The sequence below is a fragment of the Hippocampus bargibanti genome, linkage group LG01 (assembly GCF_051943395.1).
Source record: "Hippocampus bargibanti isolate YZ-2025 linkage group LG01, ASM5194339v1, whole genome shotgun sequence".
NCBI classification, from domain to species: Eukaryota; Metazoa; Chordata; class Actinopteri; order Syngnathiformes; family Syngnathidae; genus Hippocampus; species Hippocampus bargibanti.
In genome coordinates this window covers 19,006,169-19,019,675 of record NC_142734.1, presented here as the reverse complement: position 1 = coordinate 19,019,675, position 13,507 = coordinate 19,006,169, and the positions used below count along the sequence as shown (strand labels likewise).

Sequence of the window (13,507 nt, the reverse complement as noted above, 5' to 3'; positions counted from 1 at the left end):
GCCCCGAGTGATGGAAACATCAGAAAGAAGGAACATGAGAAAATCGGGAAATACCAAGGGCTCAGAGAGGAGCTGGAGAGGGCCTGGAAGGTAAAGGTGACAGTCGTGCCTGTGGTGGTCGGAGCACTCGGGGCAGTGACCCCCAAACTCGATGAGTGGTTTCAACAGATCCCGGGAACAACATCGGATATCTCGGTCCAGAAAAGCGCAGTGCTGGGAACAGCACGGATACTGCGCAGAACCCTCAAGCTTCCTGGCCTCTGGTATCGGACCCGAGCTAAAAAATGTGGGAACGGACACCACCCATGATTTATATATATATATATATATATATATATATATATATATATATATATATATATATATATATATATATATATATATAGGAGCGTTTCGACTGTCACCATCCGAACGGAGAGAAACTGCCGCCGATGGTGATTTTTAAAAGAAAGACTTTGCCTAAAGAGACATTTCCAGCAGCCGTCATTTTTAAGGCAAACGAACAGGGCTGGATGGACGAGGATATATTGAAGGAGTGGCTGAGGCAGGTGTATGTAAGGAGACCGGGAGGTTTTTTCCACACATCACCGTCACTTCTGATTTGTGACTCTATGCGAGCGCATCTCACAGACAATGTGAAGCACAAAGTGAAGCGGATGAACGCTACGCTTGCAGTGATTCCGGGTGGGTTGACCAAGGAACTCCAACCGCTGGACATCGGTGTGAACCGGCCGTTCAAAGTGAGGCTGCGAGTGGCGTGGGAGCGATGGATGACCGAAGGAGACCACAGCTTCACGAAGAGTGGTAGGCAGCACCGGGCGAGTTACGCCACAGTTTGCAAATGGATTGTGGATGCTTGGGCTAACGTGTCTGCTGGCACGGTGGTTCGAGCTTTCAGAAAAGCCGGCATTATTTCCGAGGAGCCGCACGGCACAGAAAATACCTGACAGTGAGGAAAGCGAAACTGCCATGTTTGATTTAGCGCATTGTTCGATTCGGTTACCGGTAATGTGCTTGTTTTTACCATGCCGACGCCTATTGAGCGATGATTACAAAATGTTCTTACTTTGTCATTCATAAATAAAGCACTATCAAACTCAGTTTTGCTCCCGATCTGTTTTTTAAATACGCCTGTATGTTCTGGTAAGGCGGACGCCCGTATGGCAGCAGAGGATATGTACCGGTATATAAAACTTGCGTCCTTTCATCCGGTGCGCCCAATGTGTGTGTTAAATACAGAAATGGCACACATAAATGAGACTGCGCCTTTTCACACGGTGCGCTCTTTGGTCGTGAAAATACGGTATATATATATATATATATATATATATATATATATATATATATATATATATATATATACAGTAAAGTCTCGTTATATCGATATTCGAGGGAGTCCAAAAAAATATCGATATAACCGGGACTATCGATATATCCGACCCTGTTTGCATGCAATTTTCTCCGTGCGTGCATAGAAATAGTATCGATATAACCGGGACTATCGATATATCCGATATCGATATAACGAGACTTTACTGTATACTATTATATATATATATATATATATATATATATATATATATATATATATATATATATATATATATATATATATATATATATATATATATATATATATATATATATATATATATATATATATATATATATATGTCAGCACATACAGCACAGATGAAATTATTGTCCTCTCGGACCCAGCATGCAAGGCACTTATAATGACTTTAACAAACATAATAAACATGAAAACGCCATACCTATACCTATCCATATATATCTCCATCTATCCATATATACCACTCTCGCGGCGCCGTCTTGAAGTCATAAGACCAAAAAAAAACTACATAACATAACATAACATGACAACACAAAGACACAGAGAGACATTCATACATATATATATATATATATATATATATATATATATATATATATATATATATATATATATATATATATATATATATATATATATATATATATATATATATATATATATATATATATATATTATGTGATATCATGAGAGGCTAGCTCTCATCGGGACAGGACAAGAAGTGCAATGGACGACAGGTTTGGATACAAACAAAAGGTTTTAATCAAGGGTTCCAGGGGGAATTCACAAGCAACAAAGGTTTGAATAGTGTCTCTTCCAATACCTATCAAAATAAAGTCTCTTCTGATACTTAAATCCAAATAAAGTCTCTTCTGAGGTAAAACTGAAGACGGAGTTCTTTTCCAAGAGTCTCTAGGCCTCACCCCTCTTGACGTCCTCCTCATGTAGCCTAGCCACCTTAGCTAGGTTCAAATCCAGTGTCCAGTCGTGTGGTCCCAGCTGGCGATGAGTTCCACGCAGCAATCAACTTCTTCACAGAGCACAGCAATCGAGCTTGTCTTTCCCCGAGCTCCACACTCAGAGGCTCTCTGCCTTAAGAGCCTTGCTTGCCAATCAAGCCCTGATCAGCTGCAGGTGTGTGGTTTTAATTGCTGCGTTCCACCAGGTGGGGCCAAGACTCTCTCTGGGTGGAGCCATCTTAGGGGGATGTATTTGCCCTCCAGGACACAGCCTCTATATATATATATATATATATATATATATATATATATATATATATATATATATATATATATATATATATATATATATATATATATATATATATATATATATATATATATATATATATATATATATATATATATATATATATATATATAATGGAATAATACATAATATTTAATACATTAATTGTACACTTTGGACTCTATTGTTAACAATACGTTATATAAAAATATTGGGTACAATATTGAAACTTTTGTAGTTCATTCTTCCTGACTGATGTATGATATACTGTAGTCTGGTTCTGTTTAGCGAGTAGATTTACTTTCCAGATTCCAAGCATGCATTAATTGTACTACTATTTTGCCTTTCAAAGTTGAATGTTGTGTGCTTTAATGCTTTTCCAGCAAGACATCTGTGAAAAGTGGATTTCATTACCAAAGCACGACATCAGAAGCACTAGAGTGTCAATCTTGGGACATCGTTTAAAATGGCTTTGTTGTCTTTCCTCATCTTTTTGGGAGAATGATGCTTTTCAGAAAAGTGGATTATTCCAAGGCACAGTGATGAGTACTAACTTAGGAGGGACATATTTTACTCAGGATAATTACAAAAAAAATTGTCATTTCAAGGTATATTTTGGCAGGAAATTAAACTATTGAATGAACATTTTTAACCCGAGCGTATGGATAACTGCATGTCACCAAAGAGGTGACACAGCACGCACACAGAAATTCAGTCGATAGCTCTGCTGCATAATAATCGATCACCATTTGTACAAGTGGGGCAGACGGAGGCATCCGATCAGTGCAAATTATTGTCACAGCGCACCACCGTGCTGTGCAGTCAGTCGGACGGCATGGTGCTGCAAGATAAATGACAAAAGAGTCACAGGAGCAAGATAGCAGTTCGTCATACCTGGTAGCGGAGGGAATGCTGCGGGGAGCAGGCATCAATACACTCAAGGAGTATGGGAGTGGAGGTGGGAGCAACCCACCTGCGATACTGATTCTTGAGAGATTTAAAAGGCGCTGATAAATGAAATGTATTATTATTATTATTATTATTATTATTATTATTATTATTATTATTGCAGATCATCATTGAACAAGTTGGCAGAGGCCAAAATATGCTTTCTGTGACTCTTGAAATGCGCTTCTTAAAAAAACCAAATGATCACTTGCGTCGTGGTCACCCTCCTTACCAGAGCTGTTCTCACCTCACAAATGAGCAAGGATATCGCCACTCACTGATGCCAAGGAACGGTTGGGAGGACAATCTGTTCAGATGACTGAGAGGGGTCTGCAACTCTGGAAAAAAAACTATCAGCAAAAGAGAGAAACCAGCTCCTGCAGTACTCTGTGGGAGGAGGTCATTCTTACCCCACAGCTCACTCTCCTGAGTTCTACCTGAAGCCTGATTTGATATTTTTTGTGGCTTTTTCCTGAATAGTCTTACATTAACAATATGATGGATCCTTTTTACCAACTAAGAAAACTATGAACAAGGGTAACCATTTTGGCTTAGCTTTCTCTAAATGCCACTGCAAAGTTGCTTCTTTCATCTTTGTCTCAGTTGCTCCCTTTGTTTAAAAAATAAATAAAGCAAAACACAAATGAGAAGCCAGAGAACCTGAGTTCATTTCATCCAGACTGATATTTTATGTTGGAGGTTTATCATCAATGTGTGTCAGTGAGTTTATAGCTATTATTCCATTTCATGTCAGCCATCCCCTCCTGTGCCTCAACCAGTCAGTTTCTTGGCTCCTCGTGTGACCTGCTCAGCAGTGCCATGTAATTATTTCAGTGAAATTTGGAAAGGGAAAAAAGAGTGATGTGGGAGCCACCGGCAGTTGGTCTCCACGAACGCATTAATTATGTTTGTGAGGTTGCTATTGCTTGAGAAATATCCATTTGAATGTTGCAAATTTTGTTGGTATAGTAAGAAAAAGACATTTTCACATGTCAATGACACTGTTAGTGCAACTTCACTTTAAACTCAATTTCACCGCCGAGCTAGACACTGTATGTTCTCTAGCTAGCTACAATCCAAAAAATGACAACATACAAGAAATAAAACAAAACCCTCCACGGATGAAAAGGTTTCTTCAGCCGTCATCAGTACTACTTTGAAGGTGTCGGACGTTTCACTTCTTATCCAAGAAGCTTCGTCAGAAAACTAAAGCCTTACTGGCAATGTTCCCTCTAATTTTTCATGTGTCTGAGCAGGCACACAAGCTCTCTGAGCACATTGAGGACCACTATGAGCAACATCAGATGAGTACTAGTGATGTGTCGTTCGCAAACGAGCCGGTTCTTAGAGCCGGATCTCTGAAGTGAATGAGGATAGCCGGTTCCTAACAAGGAGCCAGGGAGCCAATTTTTTTTGTCCTCTATTCCCCGCCCCCAGTCTTCGGTTAAAGCCGCACGTGATTGGTCGATATCCATGGTAGAGGAGGGAGGGGAGAATTACAGACACTCGCAGCTGTGAGAAGGAGATGGGGGAGGGGTGTTAGGGTAGACAGGTGGACAAATGTTATCACATTATGTTGTTATTATTATTCAATTATTACATTTTTTACTAGTTGGTATGATAGCATTATTAATATGTAAAGCGAATTAGTGACAGCTGATCATCAAACCAGAGTAACCACAGGGAAAGTGAAAGTTCCCTGGTTACTCTCTGGATGCTCTCTGTGCACATATAAATCAACCCATATAAATAAGATTATTTGATATAGTGTATTTTTTACATGAGTAATTTGTTTTTCACGTAATTTTACATGATTTTTGGTAATTAATTAATTAAAGGAAAAACAAACAAACAAACTGAGGAGCCGCATCTTTTTAGTGAGCCGAGCCAAAAGAACCAGCTCTCTGAAAAGAGCCGGAATTCCCATCACTAATGTGTCCGCTGTGGCCACACAACAGTTTCACGCCAGTATCACGGCGCGTATGGGCAGGGCACATTCGCGTCGTTCTGCTCCGATTGGCTGCGTAGCGTACATGAACTGTACGGCATTATTGGATGGACACCTGTCACTCATTGAGTTACATTGCAAAATGTGCGCTGCATAGATGTTCTTGTGTGCTGAGTATGTGCGAGCAGTGCGCGATTGCGCACGCGCGCATCTTAGTGGGAACATTGCTTACTGGTAGTTTCGGCCCTATATATATCCCTACTGTCCAGACATGGCGGTGCCGAACTCTGCTATGATTGGTCCCTGCTCTCAGGTTGGAGGGAGCAGAGGACTAATCCCTGCGGCTCCACTGATTGCTCTATTGTCCTGACTGACGACTGGCCTGTAATGGGTTTATTTTGATCGTTCGTCCCTGATTCATTGCTTCTACGGGCGTTGAAGGCAGAGGATGGTTAAATCATCAGGAAGCCAGGTGTTGAACAGAAAGTTGGTTTAATCTTGAAGAGAGCGGAGACATTGCGGTGTCGGCTAAGGAGGGAGCCAGAGAGGAGAGAGAGAGAGCGATAGGTGGCATGGGAGAGCATTTTATATGGCGCACAGGGTGTGACGCGATAGGATGTGACGTAATGTAGATGCGACATCATGTAAGGGAAGGCAGGATATGACGTATCAGGAAGTTCAATCCGTAAACAAAGATTAGAAAGTGATGTTTAGAGATGTATGTATAGCGAATTACCCCAACAGCCTGATTGCCCAATTTGCCCTGGTATCACCTCATCAGCATAAATAAGCCTATGTTGCCTAAGCAGTCTATTGCATGAACGATCCAAATTGAACTTCACCCCACCATTACGGTTAAGGGAAGGATTTTGCTGTTTTATGAAATTAGCTTCTTTTACTCCCCTTTGGATTGGATTGGATTTACCTCTATTGGTCTCACAGTGGAGAAATTTACATTTCACAGCAGCAAAGTGATGAAAGAAATGAAAGTAGAAAAACAAAATACATGAGCAGCTGGAAAGGCAGCCACTCTCGCAGCCACTTTCTGAACTACATGAAGCAGTTATAGATGAAAGAGGAGAGGATCAAAGCGTCTTTCCACCAGTGGATCAGGGACATCATGGTGGAATGTGCACGTCGGCTACAAGCTAAATGATGAAAGCAAACACGCAACTGTTGCATCCATTGACGAAAGAGATTGTCGCACATCTCCTGTCCCACATAAATCCGCTTCAATTCCAAGCCGCGACAGTTCCACATACGCATCGGTGCTGTGCGCTGACGCTCCTTATCGCGGTCTCCTCAAGCCATGCATCCATCCAGCCACACACTGTCCAACAGCACCGACCTTTCCGCTGAACAAAGCGGGGCTGTGAAGATGCTGCCCATTACAGGCGCAAAGAAGAACAATGGCCCCAGAGCTGTCCACGATGGCAGTCGGATGGCACCGACATTCCTCCCAACAGTACTGGCATATTTATGCTACCGAAAAGGCGCAAGTGCTCAGCAGTCTTCTCCTTGATGAATGTCATGGTCAAAAATGCTGAAAAACAATCCGTATCCATTCCACACGACGCACAAGAACACAAAGTGACAAAAGCAAACACAAAAAAAGACAAAAACAACAACAAAAGAAAAGCAAGGCTCATGAGAGCACTTGCTGACGGCTGCCTACTCGGGCGCCATCTTGGACTTTTCTATCTTTCAAACCATCTATTTTCTTTCGCTAAGATGTAAACCTCATTGTCATTGAATGAGTGGTTGCTAGCTTTTAGGTGCATATGTACTGCCGATTGAGCCCCACTCGTATTATCCCTGCGATGTTGATAAAGTATTTTTTTGAGAATGTGTTTAGTCTCCCCAATGTATTGCTCTTTACAATTTTCATTTTTACAATATATTGAAGGGCGGCCCGGTAGTCGAGTGGTTAGCACACCGGCTTCACAGTGCAGACGTCGACGGTTCGCGTCCCGGTCCGGCCTCCCTGTGTGGAGCTTGCATGTTCTCCCCGGGCCCGCGTGGGTTTTCTCCAGGTCCTCCTGTTTCCTCCCACACTCCAAAAACATGCATGGCAGGCAGATTGACCACTCCAAATTGTCCCCGTGGGTGTGAGAGTGACTGTTGCACGTCTTTGTGTGCCCTGCGATTGGCTGGCAACCAATTCAGTGTAACCCGCCTCGTGCCGGAAGACAGCTGAGATAGGCTCCAGCACCCCCCGCGACCCTAATGAGGAATAAGTGGTACGGAAAATGGATGGATGGACAATGTATTGAATAAACAACATGACTTTGTTTTTCATTTGGCAGCCTATCTTTTGGATGCACTAATTTTTGCCTTCAAGTGTTTATCGGTTTGAAATAAGTAGGAATTTTGTGTTGCCAATGGACTCTTTGTAGTTGCAACGCTTGCAATGTAAGGTACTGCTACTCCTCTCATTTTAGTGTCTTCAGAATTGTTGGTTTTATTCCCTATTCTTCAACTTCAGGTTCAATTTGGATCGTAGGCTGAGTTACGCTGATGAGGTGATATCAGGGCAAATTGGGCAATCAGGCCAGTCGTCAGTCAGGACAATAGAAACAATCAGTGGAGCTGCAGAGATTAGTCCTCTGCTCCCCCCAACCTGAGAGCAGGGACCAATCATCGCAGAGTCTGGCACCGCCACGTCTGCACAGTAGGGATATATATAGAGCCGAAACTATCAGTAAGACTAGTTTTCTGACGAAGCTTCTTGTATAAGAGGCAAAACGTCCGACACCTTACAGTGTAAGGTGTACAGATGTAAGGTGTACAGATACTAGTACAGATGACGGCTGAAGAAACCTTTTCATTGATGGACCATTCCGGTACGACTGAGAGCTTACACAGACGTAAAACCCTCCACCTTTACAACTACTGATGTTGTGTTTCTATTGATGCTGATGCTAGCAGATTGATGAGGTATGAGTGAAATGCTATGCTAATGAAATGCTAAAGTCTAATTAGTCGTAATTTTTCATTTCAACACCTCAAGTAAAAAAGTTTCAGAGATCGAGATACCTCTCCACAATTCTGCACACCACTGTATCAAACGGTAACATTGATTTTAAAACAGCCATATGGAAGGTCCTCATTGATTGGAGATGCTCTGGGTCTTATTAAACAAGTGTGTATGTCCCTAAAGCAAACGACAGGGACAACTTACCTCACATCTGACCAGACTTCATTGATTTCTCTTCTTACTTAGTTGTGTTTGCATGCCCCCCCCCCACCTCTACACAGCCTCCCTAGTTGATTTGTATTTTTTTTCAACATCGGCATAGGACACAACGGCGCCACAGCTGCTGTAATTTGCAGCAGCCGATCTTGCTTCCATCCGGTTCAATACCACATCGCACGTGGAGGCGGGCTAATAGGAATAAACATTTCACCTTTGTCTAAAGAATTGAGTCGTGACAATTCCCCATTGTACAGTTAGGTCAATGGGTGACATGACAGTGGTCCTACATGCACAAATGACCACAACCAATCAATGAAGAGTCATATTTACTAATGAGGTAACTCAGGTGCAACGTTAATTGTTGCAGTCGTCATTTTAATCCAAATCCAGTTTGTAGTGCTTATGGAGACAATATGTTTCAATGTTCTAATCTATGGTGAGGTACATCTTGGATATTTTTAGGATATCATAAAACTGACCTTTAAAGGACAACTGATGTTTCCGGACAGGTTGTGTCCATAATTTGTAAAATGGCTTCAAATGACTTCTACTGGGCGTATTTTAATAAGATTCCACCGCATATAGCTAGATTTTAAGTTTTAAGACTCGCACTGAACATTGATCTTGTTTTTGAGTTGGTGACGAGTCATCACGTGACGTCAGAAAAGGACCGCCTCCTGACCGTAAAAAAGACGCATTGTAGCTTCTTTGCATCACGTCAATGTATTTTGCTGTACTGTTTTTTTAAACCCTTGTGTTACATCCAAAAGCCGCCAGCAGAGGGAATCCAAGCTCCATGCAAGGAATGTATCAGCCTGTGGAAACGGGCTGATTCATTCCTCACAGGAGCTGGTCGCCATTTTTCTGCCTCTTTTGTGGGACATTACATTGCAGTCCAGATGCCTCAAAATGACACGGAAGGACTTCTTTAATCGATGGCAATCATGTATGCTTTCCTCTTCAGAACTATTTGAATCATATTCATAACTGGATGTGTAACAAGAAAGCATCTTATTCGAATCTGAAGCCATTGTTTTTATTCTCCAGCAATGCAAGACGTCTTGGCGTGACGTCACGAACTGAGGGCGGGACTTTCTAAAAAAGCCCAATTCGCAGCTCAATTTTTTGCAGATTTTGGACACTTTAAGTCATTTTTATTGGTGTTTTGCATTTGACTAAAAATATCATACTGCCTGTTTTGGGTATTTTAGATGCTATAAAACGTTTTTCTGATGTCAGTTAAAAAACAAAAAAGTGACGTCGGTTGCCCTTTAAGAAAAGAATGTAGTGTTATAATCTTCACTTTCAGACTTATTTAAAATAAGTTTAGTTACAATTGTGATAAAAGAGGTTGACTACTGTAACTAACAACTTTAGCATAAAACATACAATGAAAATAACAATAACATTGTTGCATTAAGACTATTCGCCACTCAAATAAATAAATATAAAAATAATAAAATGATGTGATGACAGGTTTGGCCCCTGGGCCTTGACTTTGAGTCCTGTGCATTCCAACCATGATGGAAAGAACAAATCTGCTGCTATAGCTTGAGCTAACTACAACAAAGGAAATTAATAAATAATAAGTTAACAAGGCGGAATGTAGCCAAAATAGAAACAGACCCATTGAGCGAGCACTTTTCGGGTCAAAAAGTCAGTCAAGGGTGAAATGACTGTGTGCTTGTCATCAAAGCCACCTGAGTATTGTATAATGAAAGACCAGCTCTGAAGAGCCTTGGCGAGGAAATCATTGTGGAAGGAAGGGCAGACAATTAGTCTAGGTGGCAGAGCAAAGGGCCTCAATAAGGACTCACTGGAACAGACATTCTCAAAGAGTTCACAACAAAAATTCCCTTTCTAGAATCAGTAATAATCTCATAATTTCACTTCAATGCAATTTGTCATTGAAGAGTAAAATGCAAGCCCCAAACAGAACCCAGGCTCTGTGGCTTAACTGTCTGTCTCAGCCACCACGATGCTGGTCCACTCCCATTCCTGATCTAACTACTGCTTATAAAACGTAAAAAGATGCAATGTTGCCACTTTGAACTGTATCTCCAGAGGCAGGGAGCCTTAACCACAGGAATGAGCGAGAAAAACAAAAATACTATACGGACGGTGATGAGACGACAGACCTGGTCACTGATGCTCTGAATAGTATTTAATTGTGAAGACTTGCACACACCAGCTTGCTCTTTGAGGTGACCTCATCATCTCCATGCCAACAAAAATATGTTTTAGGTTGGTTTCTTCGCTTGCTAAACATCACTGCTGACATTGTCTCCATTATTTCAGACTTACATGCAGAGTAATTCCTTCAGCACCTGTGCAGATGACACCATATTGGATTGACATGCTTCACTTGCCCTGATGCTCCGAAGGTACTGCGAGGACAAACGACAAAACACGCACATTCATATCCAGTCAAGCACGCCGACAGTCGCAGCTGTGCCGTCCGGCGAGCTTATGGCAGCGTCATCATACTTCAATTATGAAAGGAAACATGGAAATTGAGTTAAATTGAAAGTGAGACTGCTCTGGGTTATTTGGATATATTTCAAGGGCTGAGGCAATGAGAAAACAGTCGGCAGATGATGTAAACTAAGGTGGTGCATAGCAGAAAATGAGTAAGCAAGGAATCCTTACGGCATTGGGGTATCAAACTTAGCCAGTGAGACGGGAAGGAAAACAAGATGAAGCAGGGATGAATAAATCCATAGATGGATAAAACTATCATTTGCTGGGACAATGTGAGGATCACACTGATGAACAATTTTCATCTGAACTTGTTCATCACCAAATAAACAAAACATTGGCCCTGGTGAGGAAAAATTGCCAAATTTGTATTTGTGGGAAAGAGGTATAGAGGATCTTTGATATGCACTGTTTTTAACGAGGAATGGGGAGGCACTTGTGGTTGTGGTAATTTGCACGAGAATAGGTTGGAATTCCATGTTTGTTTAACTCAGGAGATACATGTAAACATACTTGCATTCCTGTGTGATAAGCAAGGACAGACCAGGGACCAAATGACTCAGTTGTGAGAAAAATTGCACCGTCCACAACCCTCCAAAGCCTCTACCACGTGATGAATGGTTTCAAGGGACGAATGATGAAAACAAACAGAAACTTAACTGACTCCTCTTCATATTCATAGTCCAATAAAAGTGGGTATAAGCTGGAGAGTCCAGGATGTGCTGACCCGGCCACATGGCCTACAAGCCGCAAACGGCAGGAAGCAAGTTTCCAGTCTGATGTGAACAGGGGCTCCACTTGAACCTGACTAGTCACTTCCTGCACACCACACGTGAAAACACTGAAACTCTTGTTCCACAGCTGTAAAAGGAGAGCTGGGTCAAGGGATCAATCAGCATCGTGGGAAGCTTTTAAAGACTTAACCCTTGTGGTAGGTCCAAAAATAGCATTGGCCAATCTACTCGCTAGGACGCCACAGCGCTCCAAATTCTCCAAAGACATTCCAAGTGCTCCCAAATCAACTGGATCCTTTTCAAATGAGCTTACTTCAGTATCCACTTGACCTACGCTTGCATTCTCGATTGTGACCCGAATGCGAGCAAAACTAATTGAATCTAAAACATGAGGAAGAAAATTTGAGGCTTGCTAATTGACAAAATTGACATCTTCTGTTGATTTGAAGAGAGCAATAATTGCAATTTCATTTTGTAGAACGGCAGAGCAGAACAGAATCCAAGTGCTTTCCACTTTCTGCCTGTTTACAGGTTTGATGAGCAACAAAAGAAGCTGCTGTAACATATTGCTGGAGGGAAAGAAGTGTATAGAGAAGCACCTCAATTAGAGGCACTTTGCTTCCTCCTACATGGGCAGATAGCTCTATTTGAAAGATCCTTTGACAAGAATACCCCCACTACCTTCCTCTAAGCCAGGGGTAGGCAAACTTTTTGACTCGCGGGCCGCATTGGGTTCAAAAATTTGACAGAGGGGCCGGACCAGGAGCATTTGGAGGGAGTGTTTGGGCCGGAAATACTACAAGTTATGTCCATAATTTATAAAATCACTTCAAATGACTTCGACTGAGCGTGTTTTACAAAAATTCCACAGTATATGGCTATAGTTTACGTTTTAAGACTTGCGCCGAATATTCATGAAGTCTTGTTTTCGAGTTGATGACGATCCCCATGTGACGTCACGTTTGGACCGCCCCTGACCGAGAAAGCGACATACAATGCATTTTGGGTACTCTGATTGTCTGAAAACTTCGTGTTGATCCGTGTTGATGGTGAAATTAGAAGGAAAACACATAAATAACGCCATGGTGAATCGTTGTGTGTTGCACCAAGACAACTATTTGATATTCGCTGACACAAATTCCCAGCTGACAAATCAGCCCATTTCCAACGGAGCTTGGGCGCAATCTTCTGCATTTTCTGGGTGCTACAGTGCTCGAATCGATATGGGAGGACTCCTTGAATCAATTGCAAACATTTATGCTTTCCTCTTCAGAACTATTTGAATCATATTCATAACTGGATGAGTAACAAGAAAACATCTCCGAATCTGAAGCCATTGTTTTGATTCTCGATCAAAGGCAAGACGTCTTGGCGTGACGTCATGAACAGGGGGGTGGGACCTTCTGAAACTGACCATTTCCGGATTCATTTTGAAGTCATTTTTATTGGTGTTTTTCATTTAACTAAAAATATCAGCCTGCCTGATTTGGGTATTTTAGATGCTATAAAACGTTTTTCTCATGTCAGTGGGAAACAAAAACAAAAAATGGTGCCGGTTGTCCTTTAAATGTAGTATGTACAAACCTCATAGCACAGTAAGA

General features: G+C 41.6%; 1 long non-coding RNA gene across 1 annotated transcript in view; it reads left to right on the top strand.

Moving 5' to 3' along the window:
* The window catches only part of LOC148903412 (uncharacterized), a 37,041-nt gene extending 23,908 nt beyond the window's left edge, over positions 1 to 13,133 (top strand). The window contains exons 2-3 of the long non-coding RNA XR_016115179.1: positions 10,993 to 11,078; positions 12,438 to 13,133. This is a non-coding gene — a long non-coding RNA (uncharacterized LOC148903412). The remainder of the gene's footprint in view (positions 1 to 10,992; positions 11,079 to 12,437) is intronic.
* The last annotated feature ends 374 nt before the right edge of the window (positions 13,134 to 13,507 follow it).